The sequence below is a fragment of the Octopus bimaculoides genome, chromosome 7 (genome assembly GCF_001194135.2).
Source record: "Octopus bimaculoides isolate UCB-OBI-ISO-001 chromosome 7, ASM119413v2, whole genome shotgun sequence".
NCBI classification, from domain to species: Eukaryota; Metazoa; Mollusca; class Cephalopoda; order Octopoda; family Octopodidae; genus Octopus; species Octopus bimaculoides.
The window spans coordinates 13,372,307-13,386,960 of record NC_068987.1 but is presented as its reverse complement, the minus strand read 5'-3'; the positions used below and the strand labels follow the sequence as shown (position 1 = coordinate 13,386,960).

The following is a 14,654-nucleotide window of genomic DNA, read 5'->3' as shown; positions in this document are numbered from 1 at the left end:
TATATATATATATATATATATATATATATATATATATGCATATATATACTTATATGTATATGTATATTTATACGTATATACACATCTATCTATTTATCTATCTATCTATCTATCTATCTATATATGCATACACCTGTGTGTGTGTATATATGTATTATTTGTGTGCGTGTCATCAGAAAAAGGAGAGGAGGAGAGGTATAATAAGTAAAGAGAACTTGATGCGTGTATACAGGTGTACAGATTAGTATGTTCAATTAAGCTCGCTTCTTCGTGGTTATTGTTCATAAATCTCTGTGAGACAGTGAAATTATGAATGTCCTACCGTATGGGCTTACACGCACAACCGCACTCACACACACACAAGCACGCTAAACACACATATTTACTTGACAAGGTGAACACGGATGCCAGCTTTAATCTACCTGTGTCTCTACCCCCTCCTCCCTCTCTCTTTTCTTTCATCCTTTCATCTCTTTAAGTCCTTCTTTCATCTTCTTACCCTCTCCTTCTGTCTCTCTCTCTCTTTCATACACATGCACACTCACAAATTCACGCACACACGCATTATGCATGTTACGTGTTGATCGAACTGTGGATATATTACATACAAAACTTCATTTAAATCCATCTACAGCCATCAGAGAAACTAACGGTATTTTAAAAACAAAGCCGACATGTAACGGACAAGAACCATTTCCAACATAGTCTTGCAAGGACGTGAGAATTCAAATGGTTCAATGAGTTTCGCATTTTCGCATTCAATCTGATTCGAATGAGCATGCAATCAGCTTGCACTTGCACTCTATAGATGCTGTCAACGTGCATTGGAAAAGCAATATTCACGCAAACGTACGTATGTGAAAAGAGCTGTCGACACTTCCTCCCTCGTACCTCGGATGGAATCATAAAGCTGGAATGTTAACAAGAGTCTTTTGATAACTTTTGAGGTCTTAAACAAAAAGCGACATTGTTATCCAAACGACAGCGGAAAGCCGTTTAAAAGAGGTTGAGCCTGCGTTTTTCTTTTTTCCTGGAAGTCAAGTAAGTTTTGTTTTACTTTATCAAATATACTTTGTGTATGTGTGAGAGATATATATAAATATATGTGTATGTATCTATTTTTTAATTCTTTTACTTGTTTCAATCATTAGACTGCGGCCATTCTGTGGCACCACCTTGAAGAATTTTAGTCGAATGAAATCGACCTTAGTACATTTTTTAACACTGGTACTTATTCTATTTGTAAATACGCTAACACCGGTTATTAATTGGTGGGGGGTGGGGGCAAACACACACACACGTGTGTGTGTACATTATATATATTTTTATATATACATATGTATGTATGTATGTATGTATTATGTAGGCATACATTAACATTAACAGTTGCTTCTACTTCGCATTCCCTGAGGTTCCAGGTTCGATGCCGCTATGTTATTTTCTATATCCCTTGATCGACTCGTACCTTATGAGTGAAACTGAGTTGACAGAAACTGTATTGAAGCCCGCTGAGTGGATTGTACTTGTAATTAAAAAGCTACAGCTTCGTGACACACAAGTTAGCGGTCTTTCGGTATTGGTCTCCAGAGTGTCGGTATGAGGAGATGACGTAATTCACGTTCTTTTTCAGCCTATGCTATAAAATGATGTCGTCTACCAATACCGAAGGTTTGCCCACAAAGCTATGATCTTGCTTGAGAAAAGCATTTAGGGTATGTCACTTAGACGTTTAATTCAAGAGCAGGTTATTTAGTTGTTCGAACCACCGAATCCTCGTCGTGAAACGACGGAAATCCACCATACTTTGCAGTAGCAATTGTTGTTGTTGTTAATAGTTATTTATGATAACGATTAGTTTTTTTTTTTTCAGACATAATTATTGTCACTTTTCAGATATGCATGTGTGTACGACACGTTATATTATTATTATTATTCATAATAATAATAATAATAATAATAATAGTGTGTGTTTGGTTGATTATATACTTTTAACTATGGGAATTAACTGTCAGCATATCGGAATGGAAAATTAATCTAAATTACAGTTATATTACCCTTTTTTTAGTAAACTTTTAAAGATTAAAAAAAGAACAACTTGAAAAAAACAAAAAAAAAAACCGAACACCATTTGCCACAAAGAATGTTGAATTTATGTATACAGATACGATATAAAAACGATATATATATATATATATATAAACGACGAAGTTTGTGTTTTGCCCACGTATTCACTCCTTGATTCTCTTTTGTAAAGTTTCTCTAACTTCTAATTTAGTTTTTAATATATGCAGGCGTATTCTTTATTGAATGCTTGCAAAACGATTAGCGAGCGGGTTCAACGAACGTGAAGTTTCTCTCCGCCCTTAAATCTCAGGTTTCAATATTATAATGATGTGCGAAATGCTTAGCAGTATTTCGTCTGTCTTTACGTTCTGAGTTCAAATTCTGCCGAGGTCGACTTTGCCTTTCATCCTTTCGGGGTCGATAAATTAAGTACCAATTGCGTAGTGGGGTCGATCTAATCGACTGCCCCCCCCCCACAAAAAAATTTCGGACCTTGTGTCTAGAGTAGTAAAGAATATTATAATGGATGTATATAAGCCGCTTCATATCTGTCTGTCTGTCTCTTTCTCTCTACATTTATTGTCCGTCTATCTGTTTTTAAGTAGAATTGTGAAAAAAAAAAAAAAAAAAATTTACATCGAACCGAAGAACTTTTCAATAGTTCTTGTAAGATGCATTCATATACTACAAGGAGAGGAATGACAGTAACTTCGAAGTCCGACGAAATCACTTATACACTCCTAGTAAAAGAAATAGTATATGTATGTATATATCCATATATATGCTTATGATGTATGTATATATGCATGATTGCATATAATAATAATAATGGTTTCAAATCTTGCCACAAGGACAACAGTTTGGGGGGAGGGGATGTGTCGATTATATCGACCCTAGTACGCAACTGGTACTTAATTTATTGACCCCGAAAGAATGAAAGGCGAAGTCGACCTCGGCGGAATTTGAACTCGGAACGTAGCGACAGGCGAAATACCGCTAAGCATTTCGCCCTGTATCTTAGTTTACATTTGCTCTACATAGACACATTATGCCCTTTTGGAATCAGGATGATCCCGGGATTGAAAACCTGCCATTCATTTGGTTCTTGAACATCCAGCATTGGGATCTGATTTCAAAGCATTTGGAATGCTATTTCTAGCAAGTAAAGCTTGACTGATTCACGCCATCTTGGTTGGCGTTTGTTAGGTAACGTCAGAGATCAAGGGAGGGGAAGAGAAATGACGTTTGCTTCATTAATTTTACGTCGAGATAAGAACTTTGGGACAAATTGGCCAACAGTTAGAATTCAACTTGGGACTGGAACAATAGAATAATTGCATTACAGAAGTAATTCTCATCCATCCTTACCTCTCATCAAACATCAGCAGAGCATATAGTCATTATAGACGTATTAAAGTCATACTATTTAGCTACCTTTAGCTTTTCGCAGGAGCTAGCTTAAAAGTCGCATTGACGAAGGCGTCACATGTCCATAATACATAATCATGATTCTAGCAGCCAAATGTTCTATGAATGTCCGACTGCCAGAGATAGTATTGTGTTCAGGGTGGTGGTGGTGGTGGTGGGGAAAATTACATTATGTATTTATTTCAATACATAAATTGATTTACATACATATCAATTTTATTATTATTCCAAATCAAGGCTGTGAGCTGGCAGAATCGTTAGCTCGCCGGCCAAAATGCTCAATAGCATTTCATCTATTTTACGTTCTAGGTCCAAAATGCCTACCGGTTTCAAATTTTGGCACAAAGGCAGCAAATTGGGCGGAGGGGTTTAGTCAGAAACATCGACTCCAGTGCTCAACTGGTACATATTTTATCGACCCCGAAATGATGAAAGGCAAAAATCGACCTTGAGGTAATTTGAGCTTAGAATGTAAAAAAACACAAAATGTCACTAAGTATTTTGATAATTCACCACCTTATTTCCTTACATAAATATTGTCTGCAATAGAAAGGGAGAACAAGTGTGTGTGTGTAGCAGTGTGCCCCAAATCTTCCTATATGGTTGTACCCCAATTTGGGAGACCTTTTGTGTTATTTTGTTGCTGAATAGTCGTGCTAATTAACTTCTTTTTGTAATGGTTCACTTTTGATTCTTTCTATGTTTACATTTACCCCGTAGCGCACATCTATATATTAGATCAGAACTTACAAAAACAATGCCCCCTACTTATTCATCCTTTCTATCACTGATAATATTTATATATATAAAAAAATATATATAATAAGTTGGCAAGCTGGCAGAATCGTTACCGCGCCGGGCAAAAACCGTAGCAGTATTTCGTCCGGTTTTTCGTTCAGAGTTCAAATTCCACCGAGGTCGACTTTTACTTTTCATCTTTGTGAGGTCGGGGTCGATAAAATCGATATGGCCCATCCTCGAAATTGCTGGTCTTGTGCAGAAATTTGAAACCATTATTACTCTAAATCTGTTAGTCTTCGCTTTTATCGAGCACTTTGCTAGTTCCTTTACACTCAATAATTTTTTTTTTGTGTAGATACAAAATGCTTATTCCGATAATAATCACACACACACTCTCTCTCTGTCTGTCTCTAACACACACGTACACATATACTTTGCTGCTATATGTCCTGGCCATGACTAAACTGCACTTAGATGTGAGTTTTATTAGAGCGACACGACTTTGTCACTATCTCCCCCTAAATCATGTTCTAGATAAAAATATAACAAATACTTCAAGCGCCTCACTTACTGAGGATTAGTTAATCTATCACTAGTAATCCATGCGGCTAAGGAGGACCTATCACCTATAGCAGTTTTAGACTTACAGTCCCTAGAGTTGTCAATCAGTGGTGAACGAACACACACACGACTCTCCATAAATCTGAAATTTTAAATCCTAAATTTTAAAGGCCTAATTGGAGGGGATGCTGAAAAGTTCTTGACTTTGGGTAAAAGAAAATACAGGAGGATCAGTTAAGTATGATTCTATACAACACATTCCTCTCAGATTCACACACTTTTTGCAGCGGTCCTTCAGTTTTTCTAAGGGCCACTGCAATAAGTGTGTGAATCTGAGAGGGGAATATGTTCAATAAAATCATAAATAACTGATCCTCCTGTATTTTCTTTTACCCAAAGTCAGGAACTTTTCAGCAGCCCTTCGTGTATGTGTGTGTGTGTGCGCACCAGTGATTGTATTGCTTTGCATTGAAATCGCATGATTGTGGTAATTGAATGCCATTAATTTTCCAATGAACTGAGAAAACATGTCTGGCCGTGAGAAAATATTAGCTTCCTTGAATACAAGTGACGGTTGGTGACAGGAAGCGCATCCGGCCACAGAAAAACCTGCCTCCATAAACGATGATGATGATGACACGACAAGCTTTGCTTAATAACTCTTTTGTCATGGCGGCGGATTTTGTTAAGTGTTCTACTTGTAGAGTCCCTCACTGTACTAAATTCAGTTTTGAATTTGTTTCAGTTCAATATTGCTTTCAATTGGCCGTGGTCAGTTTTTATCTTTTTTATCTTTTACTTGTTTCGACCATTGGACTCTGGCCATGCTGGTGCATCGCCTAGAAGGTTTTAGTCGAACAGATTGATCCCAGGACTGTTTTTTTCTTTTCTTTTTGAAGCCTGTTATTTATTCTATTGGTCTCTTTTGCTGAACCAGTAAGTTATGAGTATGTAAACAAATCAAGAAGCAGTTGTTAAGCGGAGTCGGGGAACAAACACATGCACGCACGCACGCTCGCACACATACGATAAACTACTTTCAATTTCCGTCTGCCAAATCCACTCAGAAGGCATTAGTTGGCTTGAGGCTATTAGCACATGACTCAGTTGTAAGAGCACTGAGCTCACTCACAATCATGAGGTAGTGAGTTTGATTCCCAGACCAGGCTGTGTGTTGTGTTCTTGAGCAAAACACTTTATTTCATGTGGTTCCAGTTCACTCAGCTGTAGAAATGAGTTGTGACGTCTCGCTGGTACCAAACTGTATTGGCCTTTGCCTTTCCATTGGATGACATGGGTGGTGTGGAGAGGAGAGGCTGGTATGCATGGGCGACTGCTGGTCTTCCATAAACAACCTTGCCCGGACTTGTGTTTCGGAAGGTAACTTTCTAAGTGCAATCCCATCACTAGCGTAGCTAGATTGTGTCCCACGAGGAGTGGCCCTTCCGTTTGCCGCCCCGGACCCCACAAAAAACACATAACCCACAGCAATAGCCTACAACAAGAGGAAAAGTGCCGCCCGAGGTGGATCGCCCCTACCGCACCCAGCCACGCTAGTGAATCCTATGGTCATTCATTATACCGAGTTGTCACACAGTGGGATCGAACCCAAGGTTACGTAGTTGAGAAGCAAGCTTCTAAGTGCAATCCCATGGTCATTCATTACACCGAGTTGCCACACTGTGGGTCCGAACCCAAGGCTACGTGATTGGGAAGCAAGCTTCTTAACGCCACAACTACGCCTGTGCCTGTACCTGATATTACATTGTTTCTAGGTATTATATAACGATTTCACCCATTCATCAGTTCATAGTTAGTTGTACACTTCATCACCGATTTTTCTTTTGTAGATCTGATCAATTATATAATACAGAGCTGTCTCTCTCTATCAAAATTCATTGATTGAGTTATTGATTGATCAGTGAGTGGTTTATATAAATACATCTTCTGTAGAAATTTCAGCTCATAGATGATACGTAACGCACGTTCGTTTGTCTATTCGTTCCCAGACAATTTTTTCCCGTCTCCTATACTTTTGATTAATCAAGTGCTTTGAATTGAACAGAACGTATGTGTCGTGTGTGTGTATGTGTGTGTTTTATGTAATCATAAACACATTGTATGTATTGACAACAAACACATGCTCAGTATTGTGTTTATGATTACATATAATAAACATATTTATTGTCGCTATGAATTTAGGAGCACATTATGACACATTGCTGCTCTAATTATGAATGAAAAAAAAACCCAGTACCTCCAACTATGTTATATAATATGTCGTCTTTTTAATTTTTAGACGTTATGATGTAGCTTAGGGAAAATGTTGCTGCTATTTCTAGCAGCCGAGTGACGTAAAGGTTTCGTCTTCGCTGTCTTACCTTTGTCTTTGCTGATTTCCATTATGACAGACACTTACGACAACCAATATGTTGGCAACGGACGCTTTTGATTGGCTAAAATTACATAACTATAAATGTTTGTAACTTCTTTGTCATTAATTTCTGCCTGTCTCTGTCTCTGTATGTATACACACGCGTGCGTACTAAAACATACACCCACACATACGTACATCCCCCTATGTTTTCTGACCCTCTTTTGTATGTGGCATGTTTTGTATTATGGACAAAACGCTTTGCGGTATCTGTCTTGGCTCCTAAAAGTTCTGAGTTAAAATTTCACCCAGGTCAGCTTTCCTTTTCATCCCTTCGGGGGTCAATAAGATAAAGTACCAGTATCAATTCAATCTCCTAACCCCATACCCCAAAATTCAGGCCTTGTGCATTTGCTAGAAACATTATTAGTGGCGTACTGGCAAAATCGTTAGCACGCCAGGCAGCGACATTTCGCCTGTCTTTTACGTTCTGAGTTCAAATTCCACCAAGGTCAACTTTGCCTTTCATCCTTTCGGAACAGTGACTCGTAGAGCATTGTATGTCTAAAATATAATAGTTTTGTGGGATTGATATCGCCGTCTTCTTCTTGGTAGTTTCTCGAATCTGAGAAAGGCGATTCCGCAATTTCTTAGTGATTGATCTGCACAGTTGACTTGTGCTGTATATTAGATCATTCCCTCCATCAAATCCATATTACCTGTAGAGGTGTACAGTGTATCACACGTTAGTTGTCAAAGTGATTGCAGAACAACGTGAAAATGAAGTGTTTTTCACAAGAACACAACGCATCATCCGGTCCGAGAATCGAAACCACGATCTCACGATCTTGATCTTATAATAGATATTAGTTTCAAATTTTTGGTTCAGGCCAGCAATTTCTGGGCAGGGGGTAAGTCGATTACATCGACCCCGATGCTCAAATGGTACTTATTTTATCGACCTCGATAGAATGAAAGGTTAAGTCGACCTCAGCGGAATTTGAACTCAGAACGAAAGCCGGACGAATTGCCACTAAGCATTTCGATTCTACCAGCTCACCGCCTTTAATGATAACAAAATATTGATATATGATAAAATAATCTTAAATATATTAGTTTTATTACATTATTGTTTTTGCTTAATAAATGTGGATGAGGGGAAAATTAGCTGCCTTATAACATGCATTATACACACTCCTGCTTTTAATTCTGATTCCTTTTTTTTTTTTTTTTTTTTGGAAAATGAAAAATAAAAAAAATTTGTGTATCTATATATGGAGTTTTAAGATACTCACATTTAAGCGAGTATGCATATTTGGTGATTCAAATTTGAGAGTATTCTTACAATAAAATAAATCCCGAATAGGTTTTCTTTTTTCTCAAAGCTGCTTAGCTGTCTCGGTTACTGTCTGTCTCAAAGAAATAATATATTGTATTAAACTTATTTTAACAATTATAGAAACACTTCAAAGAAATCTATAATGAAGGTAATGTAGTAGAATAATAAGTATTTCGAGTTAGATAAGGACATCAAAGAGACGATAACGCTGAATAAACAAGAAAACAATGTGCGCGCGCGCGTCTGTGTGTGAATATGTCTATTTGTGTAAATATAAATATAATTACAATTATATTATGTGTATGTGGGATCTATTTTAAAACGGGGGCGCCAGTTTTCATTTATGTTTTATGTAGTGTTTTTGGTACGGAAAGACTTTCAAACTTCGTATACTTATCTATTTTGTGTTATAGAACAGAAAAAAAATGTTGTATTCGAATTTATTTCATGTAAAAAATTGTCTTATTTCGATAATTTCTACTAATCACTGACGTCTATTCAGTTGAAAACAGTTAGCGCTGTAACGGTGTATATCGTATTAATCCCCTAACCCTAACTAGACTGTTAACCATAACCGTAACCCTAACCCTAACCCTAAAACTAACCCTGACTCTAGAATCCGAACTCTAAAATTGTTACACACATAGATACGCACAGCGTAATTTATTATATAAACAATATATGCGTATAAATTACGATTAAACCGGATGAAATATGTCACAGGGAATAACATTTTAATGACCGCCCAACAGTAACTCTATTGAGCTGAATAGACGTCAGTGATTGGTTGAAATTACAGAAATACGACAACTTTAACATGGAATAACTTGCGAATTCCTTTTTTTTTTGTTAAGAAGACTAAGAGTAAAAGATGTTTTATATGACACATTCTACCAGTGTCCCAAGTTTCAAAGTGTTTCGTTAGTGTTTCGTTAAGAAAATACTGGCGCCCCCGTTTTAAAATAGATCCGTTTGGTCGATAACCGAAGAAGGATTGAACATGTTCGCGTCCGTTGTGGGTTTTTTTTGTGTTTTTTGTCCTGTATTTCCGTATGTTCCTTTGTTGTTCCCCTGTGCCGCACAGATTTTAATTATGTGCGCGCGCGCGTATTTGAGGTCGCTGCCCAGTGTTATTGGTAACATGTAACCCACCGCTGCTTGTCACATACATGGTCGGGTCGTCGGCTTAAAATCGCCAACCCCAGCAAGCTTGTTTGGTGAGGATGATGATTATTGGACACCCTGCGGGGTGAAAAGCAACATCCAGCAAAGAGCAGACGAACTCATGAGAGTCAATGACCATCCAAGTGACGTCTGCTGTTCATCAGTTTCGTGGCATACCTGTACTAACTGCTGCTATCAGCAGACCAAATAAACGTGGATGGCCCCACACAAGTCATCACCACTTTAAACAAATCACTGTGTGGCTTGTCTAAGGGATTTCTTTGCTCCACTTTGTATCAGGATCATCCTGAAAAAAAAAAAGTAAAATTCTTTGGCTCGCGTACATTCGAATATAACAAGAGAGTCCTGTTGACAAGTTTCTGATATTAAATAAAGAGATATGCAAATTAGTAGAGCTAGTTCTTTGTAGCTATTGAATTTGTTGAGCATATAAAGAGTGGCATGCTTATTTCATGCCAGGGGCAGACTAAGCCGTCGGTCAATCATGCACTGGAGCTCTGAGAGGCCCGCACTCTACATGTTAACTCTAATTAAAACACATCCCGGTAAACAGTTATGCCCGAGGGCCCTTAATATTCTCAGTCCGCCCCTGTTTCATGTATACATACAGGTATACATGCATGCAGGACATATATAGATCTTTGATAAGGAGTTTGGAAATCCAGTATCCAAGATACACTTCCAACTTCATACCTATTGATATTAGAACAAAAGGATACATACTTCAAACCCGTCCGGAACAAAAGTATGGCTAAGCCTGGGATATTGGAGAGAAAATTCAAATCCTTAATTCATCTGCTAGAAATGAACACTTTCTCTGGTACCATAAAATTCTGCAAGACCTTATTAATATTTAAAGGTTTGTTGGCACTCCGTCGCTTACGACGTCGAGAGTTCCAGTTGATTCGATCAACGGAACAGCCTGCTCGTGAAATTAACGTGCAAGTGGCTGAGCACTCCGCAGACACGTGTACCCTTAACGTAGTTCTCGGTGGGGGGGGGGATATTCAACGTGACACAGTGTGACAAGGCTGGCCCTTTTGAATTACAGGCACAACAGAAACAGGAAGTAAGAGTGAGAGAAAGTTGTGGTGAAAGAGTACAGCAGGGTTCGCCACCATCCCCTGCCGGAGCCTCGTGGAGCTTTTAGGTGTTTTCGCTCAATAAGCACTCATAACGCCCGGTCTGGGAATCGAAAACGCGATCCTATGACCGCGAGTCCGCTGCCCTAACCACTGGGCCATTGCGCCTCCACAATATTTAAAGGATGATGGTTAAAACAAGATGCTGGGACCATAAAAGTTTGCAAGACCTTAAGATTTAAAGGATGACAGGCAAAACAAAATACTTTCCTTCATAACCTTGCTACCAAGTACGTGGCCGGTCAAAAATTACTCTAAATTATAAAAACGAAAGAGACCATATTGATACGTATACTTTTTGCAGTCGTACTGTAAACATAACCTTACATGCACACACATTTCTATACACGTATGTTTGCATATATGAATCTACGCATGTATACAGTGGTGTGGCTAGTGTGTGTGTGTGCCCAGAACAACACTTAAGTTTGCTGTCCTCCACCCAGGGTTGACAAATGAAGCTTATTCAGGTTTATACAGCGAACTGAAAAGTGCTGCCACCAAAAAGGCATCGCCCGGCGTCGACCGCCCCTCGACCTACCTCTAGCTACGTTACTACATGTATGTACGTAAATATGTATGTGTGTGTGTGCATTTTTCAAATGTTTAAGCTGCTGCACACTGCCCCTTCAGTGACTATCCATGTATACACACAGTGACAAGGTTAAAAATAAAACAACAAACGTTGTATTCTGTTAAAGGTCATTATCTGCAGTTGTTTACCTTGTAAACTTCACAACTATCTCATTTATTTTAACATTGCCCGTTTCAGAATCCTGCCTTTTCTTTGCCAGCCTTTTCATATTTATTTATATATTATTTATTTATCATTATCGAGACGTTGACAGGCAAGGTCACAGTTTTATTGTTGCTGTTTTTTTTTTTTATGGGAAGAAGTTAGGACGTTTTCTACACTTGTTCTATTTATGGCCGAAATCTAAAGTCAGTTGCGACAGGATTTCGAGTTCGAACCAGTAACGTAGCTTCATGCCCTAAACACATGCTTATTTTGCTCAATGATTAATCAAGCATTGCATATAAGATACACTTTTTTCCTTAAAAAAATTCTGCACACACGTACTTACATATACGAAGATATATTTATGTTTTTTTGTTTTTGTTTTTAGTTCTTCCATTTTGCATTTGGTTATGCTGTACATTAGCTCATCTAACTTCATCAACTCGACTTTGTCTGTACAGGTTTTAGAAAACGCACCACGAGTCCCAGGTCTTGTGTTGATGGCTATAATAAATACGCCAACCCGTGTAAAAACTACTCAGCTTCACAGCACAGTCATGTAAACACAAGTTATAGTCAGTGCATCTAGGTAGCTGAGCATCATAAGTGGTCGCTGGTGCGCGTTTTTTGCTGTACAAGCAGAATCTTCGTCTGATCGCCGACCCGTGTTATCAGATCAATCCGTAATAAGCGTGACATGGTTCACAATTGAGCGTACACGCCGACCCGTGTTATCACAGACCAGTCCGTGATAGGCGTAACATGGTTCGCAATTAAGCGTACCGTATTATACCGGACCAATGATAAACGAACCAGTGATAAACGAGGCTACACGTACACTCATATACGTATATACATACTCACATGTACGAAGACATATTTATGCGGTTTTATTTTCAGTTCTTCTACTTTATATCTGTTTTATAGTGACCAAATGCTTATGCTGTACATTAAGCTCATCCAACTCCATAAAATCGACAGTGCTTGTACAGGTTTTTGAAAACGTGCTATTCTTAGAAGGAGGGAATATTCTAGTTTGTTTTTTAAATACCGTATGTTCATTTAATTGTTTGAGAAGTTACTTTAGCGTTATCTTTTTAATTAGGTACAAAATACCATTTGAAGAGAAAAGTGAAAACAAAATTTGTTAAGGGGATTTCATATCACGGCCTATTGTGTTGCCATTATGGTTTTTAAGTACCGTATTTGATGACGTCTGAGACGCATTTTTTTCAAAAAAAATAAAAATATAATAAAAAGATAAAGAAAAAGTCTCAAAAAATCCCTCCCGGTCCTATATTCGAAGTTGAGCCTATATTACATGCTTTAATACACTGAAAATATTTTCCCTGAATATGCGCTACTGAAATTGAGGTGCATCTAATACGCTTGTACGTCTTGTATGCCATCAATTACGGTAGTTATTTAAACGCACCAGTGCATGAAGCGATTAATTCTCTGTGTTTATTCAATTCTTTGGTTTGCTGTTTCAGGATAGACAGCCTTTCCAGAGCACAAAGGCTATAGCAAGGCTACGGCAAACATTCAATTGTATATAAGTCAGTTATTTTGTCTTAGTGTCGCCATTTAATGATATGGGATATAGTGCTATTTTTCAAAAACTGGATGTATATGTATTTCTAGTTTTGTAATGCTAAAAAATATGTAATTATGTTTATACAATCTGTTCTTAAATAAGCTAGCAGTCATACCGATATATGCACTGTCTCCATTGTTCCGCCTCTTCATCTAGACTCAGGTTCTCAACCTTTTGTAGCTCAGTGCCCTCTTTCACCGAATGACGTTTTACAAACGTCCCTTGACATGTTTTTTTGTTGGGGCGGGGGTGGGGGACAAATGATCTTAATCAAACAAAAACTAATTTTTTGTCCCCTCTATTATGTCCACCTTTTAAATATTTGCGTGGGCCAGTGCATCTTTAGTTAGATTTTTATGGAAATCACTAAAGAAAGCGAGGACTTATAAAACAAAATTATAATGAAACTTGGCATAACATCAGCCACGTTTCCGCTCTCTGATAACACATTGTCTGACTCATATTGTAATCCTAAACAAAGAATGTTTTTGAAAATATGATTAAAATATCAGCTTTAAACACATATTGCTTTTTTGTTATACTTGCACAAGTGTCCCCCGCCCATCCTCGACTTCGTGTATTCATAACATTCAGAAAAATGGGTATTTTTAAATGAAATTTTCATTTTTCTGAAAGTTAGGAGGAAATTTATATATTTTATTTCTAAGAAAAATTAGGACCCCTCTCAACACACAGCAGTTTCCAGAGTGCCCCACCACTCTTTTTACTTAAGCCGCCTCCTTTGTGAGTTAACCCCACCCCCAAGTATGTGTGGATGGAGGGGACGCTACTGTCCAAGTTACGAACTAATGCTGTACACTGACTTCAAAATAGTTAGATATTTGAGATCAATTTATAATAGGTATTAGTATAAGTTTCATATTGCCAGCAATTTCGTTGGAGTGGTTAAGTCGATTGTATCAATGTCAGTACTCAAATGGTACTTATTTTATCGACCCTGAAAGGCAAAGTCGACCTCGTCGGAATTTGAACTCAGAACGTCAAGACAGACGAAATGCCGTTAAGTATTTTGCTCGGCGTGATAACGACTCTGCCAGCTCGCCACCTTTTATGGGCAATACGGATAGAATATCGATCGAAGGATGACTTATTTATGATACATATATGTGAGGAGGATGACTGAGATGTGAAAACTGGATTTCCTTCGGCCGAAACATCTACACATCTTTTTCTATATTTATGACAAACATAACCAAGCAAAATCAACAGCGCATAACTCTACATAAAACGAAATCAAAAACGAAAAAAAGCGTTACTATAGGTACGTGACACGAACGAGAGAGTCGCTGAAGTTCGGACACATCCATTAAAATAAATTGTAAAGCCTCGACTAATTTCAAGACAGCGAGGCTTGAAACATTATCCACGGCTAGTCACGTACACACGCATATTGCGTTTAATGATTCGCCATAAGAGTCGCACCATAAAATCACACACTTTATATTCATATATATATATATATA

General features: G+C 37.9%; 1 long non-coding RNA gene across 1 annotated transcript in view; it reads left to right on the top strand.

The window, feature by feature from the left end:
• Positions 1 to 90: 90 nt before the first annotated feature.
• Positions 91 to 14,654, top strand: part of LOC106869739 (uncharacterized) — a 28,572-nt gene continuing 14,008 nt past the window's right edge. The window contains exon 1 of the long non-coding RNA XR_001409435.2: positions 91 to 1,041. This is a non-coding gene — a long non-coding RNA (uncharacterized LOC106869739). The remainder of the gene's footprint in view (positions 1,042 to 14,654) is intronic.